This window comes from Musca autumnalis, unplaced genomic scaffold (genome assembly GCF_047663935.1).
Source record: "Musca autumnalis isolate F117 unplaced genomic scaffold, ASM4766393v1 scaffold_5, whole genome shotgun sequence".
In the NCBI taxonomy this organism is placed as follows: Eukaryota; Metazoa; Arthropoda; class Insecta; order Diptera; family Muscidae; genus Musca; species Musca autumnalis.
In genome coordinates this window covers 98,995,339-99,018,288 of record NW_027412088.1, presented here as the reverse complement: position 1 = coordinate 99,018,288, position 22,950 = coordinate 98,995,339, and the positions used below count along the sequence as shown (strand labels likewise).

Sequence of the window (22,950 nt, the reverse complement as noted above, 5' to 3'; positions counted from 1 at the left end):
TTCATTATTCAAATGGTGGACCAACCGACCAGCTTGGTATCGTATCTACGTACATACATAAATTAATTTGATAAATGTCATTTCATTAAATTAAACACAAGAAGAATCACTACAAGTTTTTTTTTTATTCAATTAAATTGTCTTGAGTAGATAGAAAGAGAGAAGTAGTGTGGGGAGGAGGTATAAAAATGGAACAAAACGTCCCCACAATTGTTTTCTGTACGAAATGGTACAAATAACTCCATCTCCATAAATGAGAGGAGTATTTCAAAGTAAAAAATGGAGAAGAAACGTAAGTCCCAATTTACATTAGGCAAGTTTACTTGCGGCAATTGTCAGTTTTTAGGTGAGAGAGGGTGCTGAGAGGCAAAGGGTTACCATATGCCTCACCTCTCTCTCCTACAAAATGACAATTGCCGCAAGTAAACTCGCCCAATGTAAATTGGGTCAAACGACCAAAAAAAGATAAAAAAATGTGGGGTGTTCACATTACAAACACACAGCGATAAAAACCGCATTGAGAAAGTTCAAAAAAGATTCACTCGATTTGTTCTGCGAAACACATTTTCTTTTAGCGATATGCCAGCGTATGAATTTCGTTGTAATACCCTTGGAATTATGAGCCTAGAAAATCGTAGGAAAATGCAAGGTGTAGTTTTTATAAAGGATATATTGGATTCGAATATTGACTCTCCCGAATTATTATGTCTTCTGCCCTTCTATGTGCCCCCTAGAAACCTGAGAGAACAACATTTATTTTCAATACAATTTCATAGAACAAACTATGGAATGAATGAGCCATTAACACGATGTTTACGATTGTTTAATAATGTTGCCAATTTAATTGATATTAATGTTAATAAGAATAGGTTAAAGAAAGATATTATAGAAATTGTTAATGATATATAACTAGTTACTAATAATTGTATGTAATCTGTAAGAGTCAATCTCGGTAGATGAAATATAAATAAATAAATAAATCCGCAATACATATAATTAACAATGTAAACTGTGTTAGAGACTCACAAGTATGTATATCCTGATTTTCGTTTCGTAGATAGACACGATGTCAGTGAGTTCATATTGTAGAGTGCATAAATAGGCCGACTTCCGTATTGTCAGTTGCTTTGTATTCGTGCATGAAACTAGAGTTGTTAAAATCTAGTTCATTTGAACGACCTAGTTCACTATATAGTTCAGTGGACACCGGTCATTTGTATGAACGGACTGCGAATGAGTAATATTATCTCTTTGTTTTCATAAAATTACTCATTCGCAAACGAACTATAGTACTGAACTAGTTCAATAGATTTAACAACTCTACATGAGTCGATTTCCCCACTACTACAATTTCATAAAATTACTCTAGTATGGAACTCGATTTAAGAACCCCTAGTTTCATGCACGAAAACAAGGCAACTGACAATACGGAAGTCGGCCTATTTATGCACTCTACAATATGAACTCACTGACTGACATCGTGTCTATCGCATTTGAGATACGAATGGCTCCCTCTGATACTCCCATTCATACACGTAAACATGGAAAGAGATAAGTCGTAAAAAATGTGGGCATACCACACGGTTATTTCACAAAATAACGTGCCAGCCAATGTGTGTACCTAATGTAGAGTGCATTATTTTGCCGAACACATCATAATTGGTCTGTTCCTTTACTTTTGAAAATGGTAAAACCGGCAAAAGTAGTAAAAGTTGTAAACTGATCCCATATGAATTGCATTGTGTCATAAGTAAAGGAACGCTTTTCGAGTAAAAAGTGGTAAAACTTGAAGATTCTTGCACGTAAAGGAACAGAGCTAATATTTTATCTCAAATGGGAGAGAATATTATTCGTGTACAAATGCACGAAAAGTTGTCCAAAAAAGGCATTGACTTACAAATAAATGTATGAAAATGAATACAAAGCATAGGAACCAGAGATGCCAATTTGGTGGTTTTCCCGCTACTTGTGGTGATTTTTGATGTACAAAAACCACTTTTTATGAGTTGTAGCGATTTTTTATTTTAAATCGCTATAGTAGCGATTTTGGCTGTTTAAGTTAGCGATTGTATCGATTTTTCCGCAACATTGTTTACTGTCATCACTTTTAAAGCAAACGAAAAATAGTATATTGTGCAGCGAATGAAATATTCATACATTTAGAGGCCAGATAGTGTTAAAAAATACAGAAAAGCATGGGAATTGAAATATATTGAAAAAATGGATAAAACAAGTAAAAAAGTATCAGTCGGCTTTGCCGACCGAGATATACCCTCAGCCTGTGTAAATTGAAACAATTTTTTTTTCCAAAAAACGCATGTATTTAGGGAGTTTTAAGAATTTTGGGCGTTTGAACTGACAAAAATGTTGATTAGGATTTAATATCAAAAGTTTTGCGGAGGAGATACTAAAAAGAATGGATCTCCAGCCACTACATATGGTACCATAGGGGTTTTTTAGAACTTCAGGGATGTTTGCTCAAGAAGTATGAACTTGCCCCTGAAACAACTTTTACCATCGCAATTGAGGCAGCAATGCAAGTTGCTTCAACAAAAATCAAAGTGATTCGAAAGCAGGTCTTAAAGTGAACATGTATCCGAAATTTTGAGTGGGAGGTACCGGATGGAGTGGACAAATATAGTCCATATTTGAACCTGATCTATATCTGGTAGATATATTAGGATGTGTAAAGTATGAACCAATTCGGCCACTCTCTTCAAGAGTTATCGTACGCACAATTTTTCCGAACATTTTTGAACTTTTGTGGGGGAGGTACCTGAAGGAGTGGACCGATATGGCTTATCTTCGAACTTAAACTATGTTTGGACAAAATATTACTAAGGCCAAACTTTGGACCGAATCGGCAGACCTGTTCGAGAGTTATTTTGCCCTCCAACCTCCTCACACGGTGTCATAGGGGTTTTTTGCAACTTTCAGGCTATTTTCTCAGGAAGTATGGACTTACCCCTGATGAAACTTATACCGTCGTATGGAGGGTAGTGAATACAAGTTGCTAAAGCAAAAATCAAAGCGATTCGAGAGATGTTCCTAAACTGAACTTTTCCAAAATTTTGTGTGGGAGGTACCCGCCGGAGTGGACCGATTGAGTCCATATTAAAACCTGATCTAAGTCTGGTACACGCTCCACGATGGGCAAAGTATGGACCAAATCGGTTACACCCTTCAAGAGTTATCGTGCGTACAAATTTTCCGAACATTTTCGAACTTTTGTGGGGGAGGTACCGGAAAGAGTGGACCGATATAGCTCATCTTCGAACTTAAACTAAGTTTGGACAAAATATTACGAAAGCCAAAATTTGAACCGAATCGGTTCTTCCCTTCGAGAGTTATCGTGCGCTCCAGCCAGCCAGACAGACAGACAGACGGACGGACATTGCTCAATCGACTCCAAATTGTCTGAAACACATTTCGTCCAAACATACTTGGGGTCTAAATTTTAGGTTTTAGACTCTAAAACCATTATTTCGATGAGGCATATTTTGCCCGTATGAAAGTGTATATGAAGAAAAGACAAAATTTTTTAGTTTTCCACAAAAAAAAAAAAAAAATTAAAAATTTTTTTTTAAGCTACATGAAAGATTTTTGGTACATAGATTGGGAAAAAAATGCTATTCTTAAATCTGTTCGTGATACTAATTTTGGTTGTTGCGCGCAAAAGTTATGGCGGTTTCAATCCTGATAAAAAGAAAAAATCTTTAAAAGACTCTAATCATTATATTGAGAAACTCTCTTAATTAGGGGCTCCCTACATACTAATATGTTTACTGAGGTCCCATAAATTTAGTGAAAAAGTTGTGCATTTTCGCGGAAATTAGGAAAGAATTCCAAACAATTGGTAGTTTGCAACTTGTTTTAATAAAATTCAACCTGATTATGCCTCTGAAAAATATATAAAAAATATGTACGTAATCTATACATCGCGAAGATTCAAATGAAACCAAAACTATACAAATCCGTTTAGTGGTTTTCATATTATAGCGAAAACAAAAAAATATATTGAGGAAATTTATAAAATTTTTGTAAGAGAAAATATTTATTAAAATGTATTTTGTGAGTTAGTTGAACAAAATGTAAGAAAAATAGGTTGGAGTTTTTCTTCTATTTTAGTTAAATTTCACGCAATAAATCAAATTTTTTATTCTAATCACTTCTCGAAAACACGCTAACATCTAGCAGAAGATATGGATATCTTTCAAATAAATGTTGGGTTCCTTTAAATGGGGTATAATCTTGAAATAAAATTGTATCGGGTAATGTTCATTTTGAAATGCGTGTAAATCGCGAAATCCTCAAAATCACTTGATGCGCATGCGGTTTACCAATATAGCGAATTCTTCTCTTTTAATTTGTACACATTTGCCAGGATTTACTTTGGCCGCTAAGATGTAGCATCGTCTGCAGTTTAGTGTCCAACTGTATAACGCTTATATTTTGCACAAAGTGCATACACTTTTTATGCGCATCCGATTTCACTATCAACCGTGAAAAAATACATCGATCTAAACACATTTCAATAAAATCCATCAAGAACCGTGGATGTAGCATCACACTGTATTTTTTTGGATAAATCGGATACAGCTCCCACGCCACTAAATTTTTCAAACCGCTGTTTTCGCACAAACGCGAGTGTTGATTCACTTCCTTCATTGAAATGGAAACGATCCACATAAAACGCGAATTAGTCAGCGATATTTTGAAAAACATTTTTCGCAAATTTTTCAATTTTTGCAGTAGCCATTTCCGCCGTTCTAGTATATGGATTTTTATGATCTGTGATTCATATGATCCGGATCGTCGAAAAACTAAAATATCGCGGGGTACCAGCACACTCAAAATGATATTGTAAATACTGTACCCAAAAAAATAGCTTTTTTAGAAAAAATATCACACTAAATTTTGGCCTTTGGCAGTAGATTACTCTGCTGCTGTGTGGGCTACATACTCAATATACATATCAGATTATGCGAAATCGCGAGTTCTTTAATCCTATAATTGGTTTTTCGATATATCCGAATGCGCGTCCCAGTTACATAAAAAATACAAAAAACACCTGAAATCCGGCTTCAAAATGTCAGCATCCATAAAAGGTGGATGCAGTGGAAATTTTGGAAAATGATACATTAGAAGTGTAATCTTCATTTTGTATTCTCCTACTTTTACTTTGGACAGATGTCTCTCATTTGAATGGTTTAATCAGAAATCGAATAGCAATGTAAAAAACCTGTTTAGCTTCAACGTGTTTTTACCTATGTTTTTTCCTTTACGCGGTCGTAACTACTACGTAAATTAAATTTTTTTGTCTAAATTTTTGAGCTTTGTACCTACAAAAACATCTAAAATAATCCAGCAATAGTCATAGTTACTGGTAAACTACGATAGTTCGCGTATTATAATAGTGCAAACCTTGGCTTCATGGAAACTAAAAAAATTTGACTTTTCCTCATATACCCTTCATAGCCTAAAGGCTGAGGGTATAAACATGTATGTGCGATGTTTTTAAATTTCTTTCTTTCTGTGTAGCAGTTGGTAATTTCTGCCGTTTTTACGAATTTTCGTATGCTTTTTGGTCTTAATCAGTGGAGATTTGTGGTGGTTTTTAACAAAACTTTTCTGTAGAGATTTTTTTGCCTCGGAACAGTTGGCATCCCTGATAGGAACACAGAAAAAACCAAACATAGAACGTTTTCACACGATAAGGTTTGCCTGCTCGAAAATGCGTTGTCCGTTTTGATTGTCATTCGTAAATTGTGTCAGTGTTGAAACAAAATGTGGAACTAAGTGAACGAAAACGTACATAAAGTACCATACATACAACACTAGCATGTAAGATATTATCTACCTGTTTCATCATATTTTTTACAAATAAAGGTGTTCTATAAAACATGACTTCTATGTACCTGTTAATAACAAAGGTAATTTCCCTATTTCATAAAAATCTTTCTTGAAAAATTTACGCTGGTAACGCAGGTATCATCTTACCTTCAGGTGGTAAGAATTATTACATTATTTTTTACATGGCATGCGCGCATGAGGCAACAATTTTAACAACGCATACATTTTACCCAATTTTATGGGATTCACAAGAATTACTTTTTTAATTTTCAAATACAATACACACATAAACCTTTTTGGTACATTTATGTAAAACCGTACTTCTTTTTGTTCAAAAAGTACGCTTGTATACAATGACTTCAAAAACGCAACACTAGATGTGAAAATTACGAATAAGAGTCAAAACGGAAACCACGTTTTTGAGCAGTCAAACCTTATCGTCTGAAAACGTTCTTACCAAAACATGCAGTTATTGACACAATGAGAGAGTATTAGTTTCGCAGTAGCATGAGATAGCATCAATTCTTGGATACTTGCAACAGTGATGTCAATTACATTTTTAAAATAAACGGCAATGTTCACAGATGAGTAAAATCCGAAAAAAGTTGGAGTGATTTTTAAATAAATCGCGGTGAAAGTTCACATTTTTAAGTTTTTTAAGAAACCTAGAAAACCCTGAATATGTGAACTTTCACTGCTACAACATTTTCTTTAGTCCCATTTCGATAGGACTTGCGGTTTCCAAGCCAAATCGTGAAAACCTAAAAAAAACCCTTAAAATGTCAACTTTGGCGGAGATTTATTTTCTCTCCCAGGTGTAACCACCATTCATTTAAAGTTATTTCAGGTAGCATCTTGTATACAAATCGAGAATTCATAAACCATTTTTAACATTGCTTGAGAAAATATTACACTGCACAAACTTGTTTAAAGTCTGTCTGAACATTGTTTGTATGTATATAGAATCGTTTTCTTACAAGTGGGAGCAGCGTTTATTGATAAATTAGTTTTCGTAAATAGGTATGTTTTCGTAATTTCATACATTTCAATATTTTTGTGATTAAATTCATATCAGCAATATGCTAAAAGATATTTATATCCACATTGTCCTTAAACATAATGCCTAATAAATACAAAGAAGTAAGAAAGTATCAGTCAGACGGAGATATACCCTCAGCCTCTGACCAGAAAAGAAACAAACACTATCGGTAATGTTTTGAGACCCACTTCACCTCTCATTTCACGCCTCAAGCATTTTGTTCTCATATACGCATATTTTTCGAGTATTTTATGGACGGACTAGGGGGCCTACTCTTCTTTTTAAATACCCTAGTGAATCTGAGCAGCAAAAATTCGCAAAAAATTACTCCTATTTGGGGTGAATAAAATGCTTGAGATGTGAAGTGAGAGATGAAGTGTGTCTCAGAACACACCCGAATAATTATGCCGTATATAAAATACAGTGAGACAACAAATGTATTGCAAAGAGCAAAATTGCAGAAATTATTTGTTCGTGCATTTTGTGCAAATCTCTTGCTATTGATCCTCAAAACAATATTCCGTCAAAATATACAAAGTCTTTTTTTTGCGATTTATAACAAATGCGGACTAAAATAAGAATTACCTACTACATGGGGTTGACAATAAATGTATTGCAAAAATTACCAAATCTATGATTTCTTGGATCTAAATGGATCCAAAATTTTTATAAGGGTTGAGGATTTTGGCCCGAGGTATTTATTAGTTTAGTGTTATATTACATCAGCAATTTACACAAATAAGATTACAATGTCAAGATCCGGCTTTTGGAATGGTGGTAGTTGAACTTTCTGGATCCCTTTTACTGACATTCAGAATAATGACTATTAAATATTTCCTAATGATGTCAGTGAGGATATCTTCTCAATCATTATTATGTGCCTGAACCCGATTTCGCATACTATTTCGTTGGATAAAGAATATAGTACCCAAAAATTCGGTATTCCAGCTTTTCTAGTAAGGCTTTAATTGCTATATTTGATGGGTTTTATTGGATTTGGCGCACTTTTTGAGACTCTTGTATGTCCATTCAAAATACTTCACTGAGGGTCTACTTTTTTCCAATACTTTCAAGAGGTATTTTGATGTTTTCAAAGCCAAAATTGGACTGTTTTGCATTGGTCCATTAACCGACAATACATATTGAGTCTAATTTTCATTCTTTGCATACTTTCCAGCAGGCATTTTCTATCACACACTACCCGATGTAGCCACTGCCAAGCGATAGAAACACTCGCCTGCGAGCTCGCATTCTTAACGATGAAGGCTAACCGTGAAGTAAGAAATGAACCACGGCATAGATTCTACTTGCTAAAGTCGATATCGTGACACCTGGATGTTATATATATATATATAATTGTTCCACAAACATCCCATACGGGACAAGGGAGACTTCTCTCATATCAATGAGTGCACCCCGATTCAATGATATGGGACCTACTGTTTATCGCCGAGTCCGAACGGCGTGTCTTAAGACACCACTTTGTAGAGAAGTTTTACATGGCTGAAATACTCAGGAAATGTCGGCAACATTACTGAGGGGTATTTTGCCACCGTTGAAAATTTTGATGTTGCCTGGTCGGGGAATCGAACCCACGACCTTCAGCGTGCAAGGCGGGTGTGCATACCATTGCACCACGGTGGCACCCGACACCTGGATGTTAGGATGTTATTTTAGCGAAAAACTGGTAACGACGAAAAAATATGTTTTATTTTTGGTTTTTGTTTTTATTCTTTTAACTTTTTTATTATTATAATTACTTTTTCAGCGTACATATGTTTTCAAAGAACTATTACACTATGCAACACTGAAAATGCAACAACTTTTAGTATGCTTTTTTCGAAAGTACATATTTAGACTACAAAAACCCTAGTAGGGTTTTTCCTGTCAGATGCAGTTCGGATTTTTTGGCCTCATCTAAACCGGGCTAAATCTACACCTTTTTGCATTTATCAGGCCTTTATCTCAGAAACGAATAGGAATTTGGCCCTGCTGTCTTTAGCAATATTGTAGCCCTAAACCAGTAGAACTTATCTTTTGAAAAAACCACATAAGAAAAACTCCATCTAGGGCATCAAAATCTATAAAATATAGAAAATTTTACATAATTGCTGAAATTCTGGCCAGTATCGTCTAAACTATTGGGAGTTGAACCAAGTAACCTCTTGCAAAAATCGTCCAAATAAAGTTCTCAACAATTCTTTAGAACATTCTGAAATTCTAAAATGCTTACTTCATGTTGTTTCAGCGGTATTTTGCATCATATATTTTACAACACGTATTTCAAACACAGTTCACACCAACAGTTTATTCCCGCATTTCGGATTTCACTACATTATTGAAATTTTTATTAAATCGTCGTTGAAATATATGCTGAAAACAACGGGATAGAGGCATTTTACAACAATGACATGTTCTGATTTCATGTTGTGTATTACATTCCGGGGAATATTTTTCCAAAAAAATATTCAGAAAAATTTAACGGTTTTGGAGATCCGGTGCGAAAAGTATAAAAATTTTGGAATTTTTGCATATATGTATTTGGAAATTTGAGGCAATAAATGTTGTTTTTCGAGTTCATTATTTCTCGAAATATTTTATTCTTGTCCTTATCTACAAATTTGCTTCAGAGCTCAGAAGAAGATTCGCATTGGTTTCAGAGATATAGCCCCGAATTTCTGTAAAACTCAATATTTAACCATGTTTAGATGGGGCCATAAAATCCGAGCTCGATCTGACACAACAAAACCCAACTAGGCTTTCTTGTCGTTTGGGTCTGTACTTTCAAAAAATCATCAGTTCGAATTGTTTGCACAAGATCACCTTAAAAATGTTGCAAAGTGTTATTAGTTGAAATTGTCGTCTATGTTAATTTTGTCATTTTAAAAATGTTTTGATGTCTGGCCAAGGAATCAAACCTGGGACAATACGAGTGCAAAGGGAACATGCTAACCACTGGAAAAGGAAAGGAACAAAGCTTATATGTACATACATATGCACATGTATGTAATGATATGATCACAAATTTAGTGAGAAACAAAAGAAGAAAAGAAATATACTGCAAACTGGACGACAAAAAATACTAAAATGCCAAATCTGCGATATTTTTTAAAATAGCGATTTTTCTGCCATCAAAAGTGGGCATCACTGTAATGGAGTATGAGAGTAAAAGTTCGAGAGAATTTGTCAAATGTTTCTGAGAGATAAACGAAATAAAAAAAACCCATAGATAACAAAACAGATGATAAAAAATATAAACAAAAAACAACTGATCGCATAAAATGAAAAACAGAAAAGCAACAACACGAAGACAATATGCGCTACAAATAAAAATAAACAAAACAAAATCCATAGAAAGAGATAGTAGATACATATAACAGTTTCTTTTTTGGTTTGATTAAAATTCACACCGAGAAGGGGGGTATGTGTGGTGGCCGTGTGTGAACTTAGTATTTAGGTGATAGAAAAAAGGAAAACTAGCCCAAGAAAGATTACAGAGATGATGATAAGTGAAAAGAAAATAAAATGCATAACAAAAAAAGTAATAGGCATATCAGCTAAATTTACATACATACATACATATGTGCAGAGGTATAAATTTACATACATACCCAGCAAACCAATCGTACCGATATCGTAACGAAATCGGAACAAATTTCGGACGTTACGTCCGATATCTGATCCGAAATCGTAACGATATCTTAACGAAAGTTGTATGAAGTGGTTGACATAATTTCGGAACGAATTGTCGGAGCGAAATCGGATCGATTTCGGTCAGAATTCGCAACGAAATCGGAACAAAATCCTTGGGAAATTCGGAATTCGAATTTCTTCCTCCGAATTTTCGTACAGATTTCTGAACGATTTCGGAATAATGTCGTATGAAAATCGGAGGTACCTTCCGAACTTTCGTAAAGGTTTCTGAACAATTTTGGAACAATTTCGTATGATTATCGAAGGAAAAAATTTTTCTTTGATGCCTCTTTTTTATTGATAATTTTTTTTATTGGAAGATTATAATTTCAATGATATCTAGCGATTTTCACTGTTGTTATCCTTTTGTAGTTATAGTAGAACAATGTAAACTTTGTGTACGAATATGTTGAGTCTATCAGCACTAGCTTGAATTATTATATGTTGCATTTATATTTAAAATATTTAAAAAATGTATATGCGAATTTTATAACCAACCATTTTGTTTTTCGACAACAAACTAAAATGTTACTTTTTAGATATATACAAAAGGTGGTTGTTGTGCGAAGGGAAAATTGTTTCCGACATATCGATCCGAATCCGTAACGAAATCGGAAGAAAAACATTAGCAAATTCGAAGGGAAATTTACTTCCGACATGTTCTCCGAAATCGGAACGAAATCTGAACAAATTCCCCTACGAAAAATCGTATAGAAATCGATACGAAATCTGAACGATTTTGCTTCCGAAATTGTTTCGATATGTCGGACATCCGACATTTGGTTTGCTGGGTATTTACATACTATGTACCTACTATATGTATTTGCAAAATATTATACCAATGATATGAAAATATTACATCAAGAAAATTACATTTTTGTTGTTGTTATTTTTTGCGTTTTTATTAACACAGCTGATATGTTAGGTGGGGGTTGGATAAAAAGAAAATTAATGGAAATTTCTTCTTGTTCCACTTTCCAATACGTAAAACAAATAAATGGGTCAAAATAATTTTGTCACTTACATTCTGCTGTTATGGTTATTGTTGCTCCTCCTTTGCTAATTTGGTTGTTTGATGGCGATGATGACGTTTGAGGTCACTCCACTCACTCACTCACATTCACTCTCACAAACAATGTCTGTTCATTATTCAACTCTTCAATGCACGAACCAAAAAAAATGAAATAAAATTGCTTCGTTTTATTTCTTTTTTTGTTAGGGGAAGGGAAGAATATTTTGCTTTACTTTATTTTCTTTTCTTTTACTCGGTAGGTGGTGGTGGGTACCACCATCCAATAGCTTTTTTTCTTGTCGCAAGCTTTGTTGTTGTTGTAATAATCATGAATTTACATTTGGAATTTTCCTGTTTTCATGCTTTTATTTTGTTTTTCGATTTCTCTCGGCAGTAGTAAGGTGTGGGGGACAAGTCTTTTATGACACAAGTGAGAGAAGAACGTTGTTGGTGCTGCTGCTGCTGTTGTTTATGCGACGACAAGGTAAGGCATGGGAAATTGGGGGTATTGAAATCTGAGCGTGTTGAGATTTTTTATTTTTATTTAAATAATTTTTATTAGCCCGTGCAAATGTCGTTGTTGTTACAGCATCAACGCCACTACTACCTCCTCCGTTTGACAGTTGCTTTTGTTGTTGTTGTTGATATTGTTTATGATTGATTTTTCTGCTAGCTGCTGTTGTTGTTGTTGGTTTTGTTGCAGTGTTGTAATGAAAAGGAAACTCGTGGATTTCTGCTGTTTTACACACAACCATTGGAATTGTTCCAATTGCCGTTGTTGTTGCTGCATCACTCATTTACTAAATAGGCAAAAACAAAAAGCAAACGAAAAAAAAAAATAGTTTTGATTTATTTGATTGCAGCCAGCAGCTATGTTTGTCCGAGCTGCTGTTGCTGCTGCCACTGCAATTTTTTTGTATCTCGTATATCTTGATGGGGGCAATTTGTAGTTATTGTTTATGATGTATTTTATTTTTTTTGTTGTATTTTAGGATTATTTCTTTCGAATTTGTTTCGATTTACCCAAATCACAAATTGCGCTGTTGGATCCAACCAAATCACAAAAACGGAAGAAGAAAAAAAAAATCACAATTGTAATTTATTTTTTTACATTGTACATAATAGACGGAGAGGTGGGTAGGTACATATGTAATTTCTTTGTTGTTAATTATGGGCAACAAACAAGGTGCGGCGTCGGTGCGCGATCCATTTTGTTGGCAATGAAGAAGAACTGGCGGCGGAAGCAAACGGCGATTGTCGAAGGTGAAATTGCAGCGAAATCAAATCATAACCATACATGTGCAAAAAATGCAGCAATAATGCAATGCAACGAGGTCCCAGCCAAGGCCCAATAATCAAGGTAGATGCATCAGCTGTTTGAACATGAGCTATTAAAGCAATTGAATTTTATTCGCCTGCTTCATGAATTTTTAATTTTTCTATTACCTACAACAAAAGTTTTTTTTATTGTATCAATTCGCCGATGCACCTACCTTGATAATTGTGTCATGACCCCAAATTAAATGTTTCCTTTAGTCGACAAGGCCGACCTATAAACACTTATTCAATGAAATTACTGAAAACGCATTTGTAGAATATTGTGACCATATCTAAGTTGATTTGGCATAAATCACAAAGGATTCAAATACAACTTTAATGATTCAATAGCTCTGTTCCAGAACTAAAAAGTTTTTACAATTTTTACCACTTTTACGCATTTTGCGTTCCCGTACACAAAATTTATATGAAAATCGTTTACGACTTTTACACCTTTTACGACTTTTACCACTTTATAAAGTACGGGAACAAGCCAAATATCTATTTAGGATAAAATTGTGTTTTCCTGTTAACAGAAAAATCTTTCTTTTTTCCGTTCTTCTCAATTTACACTTTATTATTTTATTTGACTCATTTTCTTTACAAATTTGTAGTTATTCAGGGCAAACATGAATAATTCCCTCGGAATTTTCCGAACGGAAAATAATTTTAGCAAGTGAAATTTAAGAATTAATATCAGAAAACATTGGAAATTGGTAGAATCACTTAATTATGGAATATTCTCGCCGAGTCGACAAAAATATTCCCTTTTTGGACATAAATTTGGAAATAACAAATTTTAAAATTGGGAAAAGCGTAAAAATTTCGCACGAAAGTTTTATTAATGATTGCCCTGATTATTTCATTTAATTTTTTTATGTTATACCTATTATTGTTAATTATTATTATTCTTTTTTTAATTTAGGTTTTTAGGTCATGAACATTGAAATGCATTTTCATCGGAAATGGATATGCTGCTGTCGATGTGCTTGTTGTAAAAAAAGACTCTTGAGAAAATGTTGACCTTGTCCTGATTTACATAGTAATATTAACAAGGTTGCTACATGTAGAATGACAACACACACATACATACATAAATACCTATTTTGTTCTTGACCTTAAAAATGCAAAAATTGCCTTGAAAATTAGCTAAAGTTGCCTTGTACAACTTTACAAAATAGGATACACACTTCTTCTTTTTCTTTCGCTAATCCCTGAACTATACCAAAATTTTCAAAAACTCATTTTGATTTATCGAATACCAAATTGATCCTCTGCAAGATAACTGCAAGAATCTACTAATTTTTACAATTTTTTCGATAACATAAAAAAGGACTATTTTTAGATTCACTTTGGCAGTTTTGCTGAGATGTGTATTACTTTATTACAGTGATGGCTACCAACAACAACTTTCCTATGCCCGCGGGCATACGACACACACGTACACTGTAAATACATTCGTTCGTTTAACGCATCCCTGTAGGAAACATGGGGACATGTGTCGACATGTCAACAGTTTGTCTACTATTGTGGTGACAAAGTCAACACTTTGTCAACATGTTGTCAACTATTGATACTTTTATCTTAATAAGAAGAAGCATTGATTATTTTAACAGCTAATAGCGATTGTTTGATGTAAAATAATTTTGGCGCTTCGTGAAAAAAGTGTTTTTGTGAAAAATCAATAAAATATCGTGAATTTAACGTGTGATTCAGCTTTTAATAACAAGTATGACCAAAAGACAAGTGAAAAAATGGACAATTATGAAAATACATATTCTGAGGCGGCTAACAACATGTGTGGTGAAACTTCGACAATTCCTTAGAGAAGATTGTGGAGCCTGGCGAATATAATGTTCCGTCTTGCTGGAAATGCTGAACCCAATATACATATTTGAACATGACATAATGAGTTATAATGTCCACTGTTTATACTGCTGTAATAGGTAAGCAAATTTAAGGACATTTTGTTTTTTTATACATGTTAATTCTTTTCAATTCCTAGATATTATATCAACATTCAGCGAATCGCATGATAAAAGGTTAAATGCAGCAGAAGAAGAAATATTTTGAGCAGACAAGTCGCACCAAGTCTTATGGCCAAGAAAATAAAAGGCGATGATATTTCTGACAATGAAAACGACTTTGTTATTATTTAAATATTCAAATGTTTAGCCAGCCTCGAAAACATTGGCTTTATTTTGAACTTATGTGGAATTTTGGACTTAGCCCTTATTTACAACCCGCTATACGCAATTTTTACTTTTCTAGCATTTTCAATAATATGTATTTTTTAATAAAATATATTATTCAAACAAAAGTGTAAGATCATCTTATTAAACGTATAGCTTTTTAAACTATAAAAAGTTCATGTAAGCCAAAAAACTTAGTAAGGGAAGTCTGGTACCAATGTCTCCATATGACCCTCTATGAACTATTCACTTACTACCTCCAATGTCTCTACTGACTCACTACCTCCAATGTCAACACATGGTTTCTCAGGAACTACTGACATACTAGTTCCAATGTCAGTACTGACTTTCGAATGACACGTTCATACAAAATGTCTATAGGAAATTACATTAGTTGTCTACAGTTTGTCCGTAGTACTGTTGACAATGTCTGTAGTAAGTCAGTATAGATTCACCATTGACATTTCCTACAGGGATTGTTTACGTTTCCACTCACACTAGCGCAAGTTATAATCTGCAAATGTGTGATTTTGGCCATCACTGCTTTATTATTATAAGGTAATGCAGCTTAATCTCAATTTTGTTTTTTAAAAAAAACTTGTTTTTAAAATTTAAAAATAACAAAATTTAAAAAAAACAAGTGAGCAAAGGCTATAGTCGGGACGCGGCCGACCATGTGATACCCTACACCACTACCCCTGTGCATAAGCTTTTCCCTGGTAAACATTTCTTTTAGGGAATATAAACCGACTACCACCAAAAATAATATGCCTCTTTGTCTCTGGTACCCCCATAAGCAACCAAAATTTCGTGACCATCCGATCAAAATTACGACCTGTAGCTTGATTGCAAAAAAATGGAAGAATTGGATGCATTACCGATTATTGTGGTATCTCCCTTGTTTGACCACCTTCGCCAACCTGCTTTACACCACTGTAAAGGTAATATTTTGTCGTTGGAATACCCCTACTAGAAGCCGATATATTCACAAAGAATAAAACTTTGAATTTGTATCCAAATGAGCTTTTCCCCATTCCGACCCCTAAATATTACCCGGCTGTCACCAAAATCAATAGGCTTCTTCCTACGTGGGACCCGCATCAACTCCCAAAAAATTCGTGACGATCCGATTAAAATTGCGACCTGTAGCGTGATTACAAACAAATCGGAAAATGGGATGCATTACCGACTATTGCGATATCTCTGTTGTTTGAGCAGCTACGACAACCTACTTTACATCGCTGTAAAGGTGATATTTTCTACTTTCCTTGCCATGTTTTGCTTTTGATATACCTCTTAAAGAAACAGAGATATTGGCTTTGAAATAAAACGTAGAAATTTTCTCCAAATAAGTTTTTGCCCATTCCGACCCGTGAATATTATCCGACCATCATTAAAATCAGTAGGCTTCTTCCTCTGTGGGACCCCCATTAACCCCTAAACTTTCGTGATGATCCGATCAAAATTGCGACTTGTGGCGTGATTTCCAAAAAATAGAAAAATTGGATGTATTACCGACTATTGCGATATCTCCGTTATTTGGTTACCTACGCCGACCTAGTTTGCATCATTATAAAGACGGGATCTTCTATTTTCATAGTCAGGCTTTGCTTTTGGAAAATTTTCAACCAAAGCTGTGATATTTGTAAATATAATTAAAATCGCAAAAATGAAAATTGGGGTTTTATTTGCTACTATTGCGATATCTTCGTTGTTTGATCACCTGTGAGCACCTACTTTACATCATTAGAAAGGTGATAATTTCTGCTTTCATTGTCAGGTTTTGCTTTTGGTATACCCCATATAAAAGCTGAGATATTGGCTTTGGAAAAAAAACGTTGTCTTTTTATCCACCTAAGTTTTTTGCCCTTTCCGACCCCTAAATATTATCCGACCATCACCAAAATCAATAGGCTTCTTCCCCTCCGGGACCCCCATCAACATCCAAAATTTCGTGACGATCCGATCAAAATTGCGGCCTGTAGAGTGATTACAAAGTTTAGATGGACAGACGGACGGACGGACGGACGGACACACATAGCCAGATCGACTCACCTCGTCGAGACATTCATTTTGATATATATAAGTATGGGTCTACGACCATTATTTCGATGCGTTACAAACTTTTTGGCCAAAACCAACTTATAATACCCTCCCCACATAGTGGTGTAGGGTATAAAAATTGAAGATTGTTATCGCAGTAAAAATTTATGGGTAGATTCTTGCAGTTCGGGAACAGACCAATTATTACAATTTTTTACTGAAATCCTCTGTTGCTTTTAATACACAAATTTGGACAATTGTATAATTTATTGAAAAGTTGCTAAACAATACTGAGAAAATTTGTTCAATAAAATTTAGTATGTAAGTACAAAGACAGAGTTAAATAATTTCTAAAGTTTTTATTTAAAAACTTGGGAATAACTATCTTTTTAAATTTTTGTAAAACTAATTATGCCTGTTCCGGAAGCTGCAAGAATCTACAAATTTTTACTGCGATAACAATTTTTCCTTTATGATATCATATAATAGTACAAATTAGTAGATTTTCGCAGTTCTGGAATAGACCAATTTTATTTGATTCTCAATATTAGGTTTATTCTTGTGCTTATTAAATATGTAAGTCTGGTTTCCGGGGACCTTTCGGAATAGGCTGAAATATAACAAAGCTTTTCCGGGGGAAGTTCATACTACCCGAAATATTTTAAAATGTTCACTTCTCTTTAAACAAAAATGGCGCTGAATGACGCTCTCTTTAAAAACTTTTTAATCGACAAATTTGAGCGTGTAAAAATAGTAACATGGATGCCGGCGTCTGATTGGCTGATACGCCGACTTTGACATTTGTTCGAGCTTTTTTGACGTTTTTTCCATTTTTGCGTTCCCGAAGTTTTTCCAAAAACTTTTGTGTGAGAACAGTTTTTCTCTCTTTTACGAGTTTTACTATTAAAAAGTGCGGGAACAAAGCTAAGTATTTGGATTGGATTTATTAATCGTTATTCCGATTGTCTGTAAAAGCCCAGCTAACATTCCCCGACATCGGAAATGTTTTGTTGGAAAAAATAAATTTATAAAATATCAAAATATTACTAAGTCGTTTTGTTGTCCCCATTTCCAAAAATAAATCACCAATTTGCGGAAAAATCACCAATACTGGTGGTCGTAATATTCTCGAAGTAAACCTTTTCAATTGTGAAAAATCACTAAAAGCTTTATAAAAACAGTAAGTTGGCGTTACTGTTCCGTTGTAATGTTTCTGTTACAGTGTGAGAGAGCATAAGTGTTGTTGCTCACAAGAGAACAGCTGTTTATGAACAGCACTACACAGCGAATGTAAACAATATGGAATATCACAAATTTATTCGAAATAATATTCCAACTTTGCCAATGGGCCATATTTGCCAAATTCGTTCGAAAGACTACGTTCTGTTGTCCCCATTTCCAAAAATAAATCACCAATACTGGTGGTCGTAATATTCTCGAAGTGAACCGCTTCAATTGTGAAAAATCACTAAAAGCTTTATAAAAACAGTAAGTTGGCATTACTGTTTCCTTGTAATGATTCTGTTACAGTGTGAGAGAGCATTAATGTTGTTGCTCTCAAGAGAACAGCTGTTTATAAACAGCAACTACACAGCGAATGTAAACAATAAGGAATATCACAAATTTATTCGAAATAATATTCCAACTTTGCCATAGGGCCATATTTGACACAAAATTATATAAAGAACACAGAATAATACTATTATTTTATTATTAATAGTCAAGTATTCAAGTTATTATTATTTCTCTCTCACATAATAATGTTAGCTCACAAATGTTTATTTTTTGGTTCTCACAGGAGAACAGCTGATTAGATTAAGAGCTGTCAATATACAGAAAAATTAACAAAGTACAGTGGTGCTTTTTATTTTTAATATTTGTTTATTTTATTTATTCTTTCCAATTTCAAGTCCGAAGACCTCATTTAAGAAATTGACAAAACAGCAGGATATTTAACTTAACAGAAAAAAACATTAATTGGAGTGATGTCCAACATGGCACAATAAACACATATAAAAAATTCAAATACACAACTACATTTCACTAAATATTCACAGAACTAGTGGAAGTATCGGCATAAATAATTTAATCACAGTCATTTTTTAAATTATTTTTCTTTTGGAATAAAACAATACTACAATTTTTCTGTTGCCCCTTTTCACGACAAAATCACTTTAACACCGAATAACTAAAACATTGACATCACTACGTCCCACATTTAGGTTCTCTGTCACCCACAGTGTTTTTCATGTTATTTTATTTCTCACAAGAGAACAGCTGATTGAGAGCTCACACACAGAAATGAGTGAGATGGTGGCGATGATGGTGTCTATACGTTACGCATAGCACTAACTAAAAAGTTTTATTTATCTTTTCTTTAGAATGTAAACAAAAAGGATTCTAAAGATTTTCTTCGATATGTTCGTGGGTAAAAGTAAAGGAATTGGTTTCACAGTGAGATTTCTTGTAGTTTTGTTAAAGGGAAATTGCATCTTTATTAAGGTTTAGTAAAGAATTTTTTTTTTTAATTATTGAAATTTATTTTATTTTCTGTTTTTTTAATAAAAAAATAATGCAATTTTAATTTGCTTCTGCTTTTTATTTTCAATACAAGTTTGTTAATTTCTTTATAATATTTATTTGCGTATTACAAAATTAATTCGATTTTAATTGCCATTGTATATTAATTTTTTTTTTGTCATTATTTGATTATCGAGTTATTATTTAAAATGTAAGCAAAATTTCAATTTGCATTTTTAAATCATTTTATTTGTCGTTTCTTTCTTGCATGTTTTTCAATCACAAAATTAATTAAAGGTAACAAAAACAACCATCCACTTCCTTATTAACTTTTCTTTTATTGTTTCTTTTTGGATTGAAGAGGAGCACTGCACAAAATCATGGTTTTTGTTGTTGTTACATATTTTCTTTTACTTCATTTACTTTTATTTTTTCTCTCTCCTCTTTGTTGTTGTAGTCATCATTTGTTAGCATCAGGCACGAGCTTTTATGTGATGTTGTTGGTGGTTGTATTACTGGTTAAAGTTATACAAACCAAAATAATTGTTGACTTGGGCCAAAAGATGGCAAGGGAGGGGGGAGGAGTAAGGTGAGGCCCGCCTGCCTGCCAGCCAGTAAGTCAGTCAACCAAACCAACAAAACAAGCAACAAAAACGACGACGACATCGACCATCGAACGAATAAACAGCTACAACAACTTTTCCTTCCAACTCAACTGCAATTTTTGTTGTTTCTGTTGGTGTTGTTGGATTTTGTTGTATTTCTTTGTGTAGTTGCTGCTGCTGTTGGCTGCTATTTAATCACTACTCCAAACTTGCACACTTGTATATAAATAAGTATGTATAAAAAAATACATACAAATGAATACACATAATGTACACATGAACGACAACCGACCTACCCAGAGAACTAAACAGTCAGCCAGACAATCAAACAAACGGACGGACAGACAGACAAAGGAAACAACGTCTAAAACTCAAAATGCATTGCATTACTTTACTGTGCGATTCCTTCCTTCTTGCTTCCGCCGCCCTTCATTGGCAAAAAATTGCTGTTTTTTTATTGTATTTTTGTAGTCGTCAACACTATTTTCATCACTAAATATTTGTATGTACACACACACACACAACACTACAATAAACATACTTTGCAATATCTCCAAAGATTTACACTTTGTTTTTTGCTTTTCTCAAAAGTCCTTTTTGATACCCTACACACCAGCTTTTATTTTTTCTTTACTTTGTTTTTGTTAAACCGTTTATATTGTTTCCACAATCCGATTTCCGTTAAAAGAAAGCTGTTTTTTGTTGGGTATCTTTCCTTTTTTTGGTATTCTTTTGCCTAGGCTGCTTTTTTTTAAATTCTTATTTTTTCTTCACTTGTTCTTTTATCTTTTTCAAATTTTAGACGAGATGTTAACACTCACGTTGTTCGTAAACGACTGACTATCTTGAAAAATTACACTCAACACAAAAACCAGAGCCACCAAACTGCGCAGCCAACAAATAATAACACGAATCGACTGAGCTGAGATAAAAGCAGCAGCAGAGCGAACGCCAACAACAACGTCATCGACCGACCGAACGAACGACCATATCACAAAGTAGATAGAAAATAAAATTAAAAACAACAGCAACAAAGACCAGGCAGCCAAGCAGAGTCAACCAGTCTAAATATACAATACCAAAAAAAAACGTAAAAACAACCAAAAAACCAAAACACTCAGAAGAAAACATAAAACGGCACAGAGAAACACTGTATATGATGGGCAGTGTTGTCAACTTTTCCAGGGGGAAATCACCTCAATAATAATTTATGTCATAAAAACCGAACTAAAAAAAAAAAAAACAAAAACAAAAGGGTCGACCTCTTTATACCCTCCACCATGAAATTTTCTGAACTAAAATAAATAGAATAATTCGATTTCATTCTGTTAAGAATGTACCAATGTCCACAATTTGCAGTGACCCAAATCGCCAAATCTAGTACAGAAAATTCTTCAATTTATGTTAAAAGTTATACTGAATTTAGCTTTTATATTATAAGTTGGTTTTTCCTTTTGTAACTACCTTACGAGGGCGGTTCGGAAACTACTTAGCCTATCAATGAAAGAGAATAGTTAGTTTTTCAAAAATATTTTTATTTTTTAATATAATCTCCTGAAACTTCAATACACTTAGTCCAACGCTTTTCTAGTAATTCTATCCCTTGATTAAAATAGTTTTCCTCAAGGTCTTCAAAATAGTGGTTTACAACTGTAATTGCATCTTCATTTGAGATAAAACGCTTGCCAGCAAGGAATTTTTTTAGATTTGGGAACAAGTAAAAACACGGGGAGCTAAATCAGGAGAATAAGGTGGGTGGTCAGGCAACTCGTACTTTAATTCGTTGATTTTAGCCATTGTTAAAACACTCTTGTGCGCTGGTGCGTTGTCTTGATGAAAAATTATTTTTTTGTGTTGTAAGCCAGGACGTTTTTCTTGAATTTGTACATTCAATAATTGATCCAAAAGGTTGCAATAGTACTCTGAATTTATTGTTTTACCCTTTTGCAGATAGTCAATCAATAAAATACCTTTGAAGACTCAAAAAACCGTTGCCATAACCTTACCAGCCGATTGAATTGTTTTTGCCTTCTTTGGGGCCCTTCCTCCAGCTTCAGTCCATTGTTTGGATTGTTCTTTTGTCTCTGGAGTATAGTGGTGGATCCATTTCTCATCAACAGTTATGAAACGACGCTTAAAATCCATTTTATATCGCTTAAAACGATCCAAACATGCTTGAGAAATGTTCATTCTTAAGCTGGGAACACATTGCCAGTTTTGAATGCCGATATTTCGCAATTATCGATAACTGTCAAACCGTCCAGCAACCACAAAACATTTTGCGGTTGCATGATGAATGACAAAATTGAACGGCCATACTAGCAAGCACCAACAAAGCTGTCATTCAAAACTGACAATGTGTACCCAGCTTTATGCGTTTTTGATCGACTGTTAACAAATGCGGCACCCATCTTGCAGAAAGGTTTTTGGTCTGTAGTTCTTCATGCAAAATTAAATGGACTCGATCATTTGAGATGCCCTTGACATTAGCAATTTCACGCACTTTTATTCGTCGATCGTTTAATACCATATCATGCACTTTGGCTAGAATTTCTGTTGTTGTTGCTGTTTTTGGACGTCCACTACGTGGTTCATCTTCAATGCTTGTACGACCACGTTTAAATTCAGCAACACACTTTTTTACTGTTGCATATGTAGGAGCACTTTCACCTAACA

At 34.1% G+C, this 22,950-nt stretch overlaps 2 protein-coding genes across 9 annotated transcripts in view; both read right to left on the bottom strand.

Annotated features, from left to right (window-relative positions):
* Miro (mitochondrial Rho GTPase) overlaps positions 1 to 22,950 on the bottom strand; it is a 637,534-nt gene that overhangs the window by 277,944 nt on the left and 336,640 nt on the right. The gene's annotated exons all lie outside the window — the stretch shown is intronic.
* The window catches only part of atos (atos homolog atossa), a 172,827-nt gene that overhangs the window by 25,346 nt on the left and 124,531 nt on the right, over positions 1 to 22,950 (bottom strand). The window contains exons 1-2 of one of the 8 annotated variants that reach the window (XM_073991124.1): positions 21,096 to 21,330; positions 11,610 to 12,397 (exon numbers count right to left, since the gene is read on the bottom strand). The exons of 4 other annotated variants lie outside the window; for them this stretch is intronic. The gene's annotated coding sequence lies outside the window, so the exon portion shown is untranslated. Of the gene's footprint in view, positions 1 to 11,609; positions 12,597 to 20,815; positions 21,331 to 22,950 lie in introns of those variants that run through there. 3 more of the 8 variants (XM_073991121.1, XM_073991123.1, XM_073991122.1) reach the window with 3 other exon arrangements.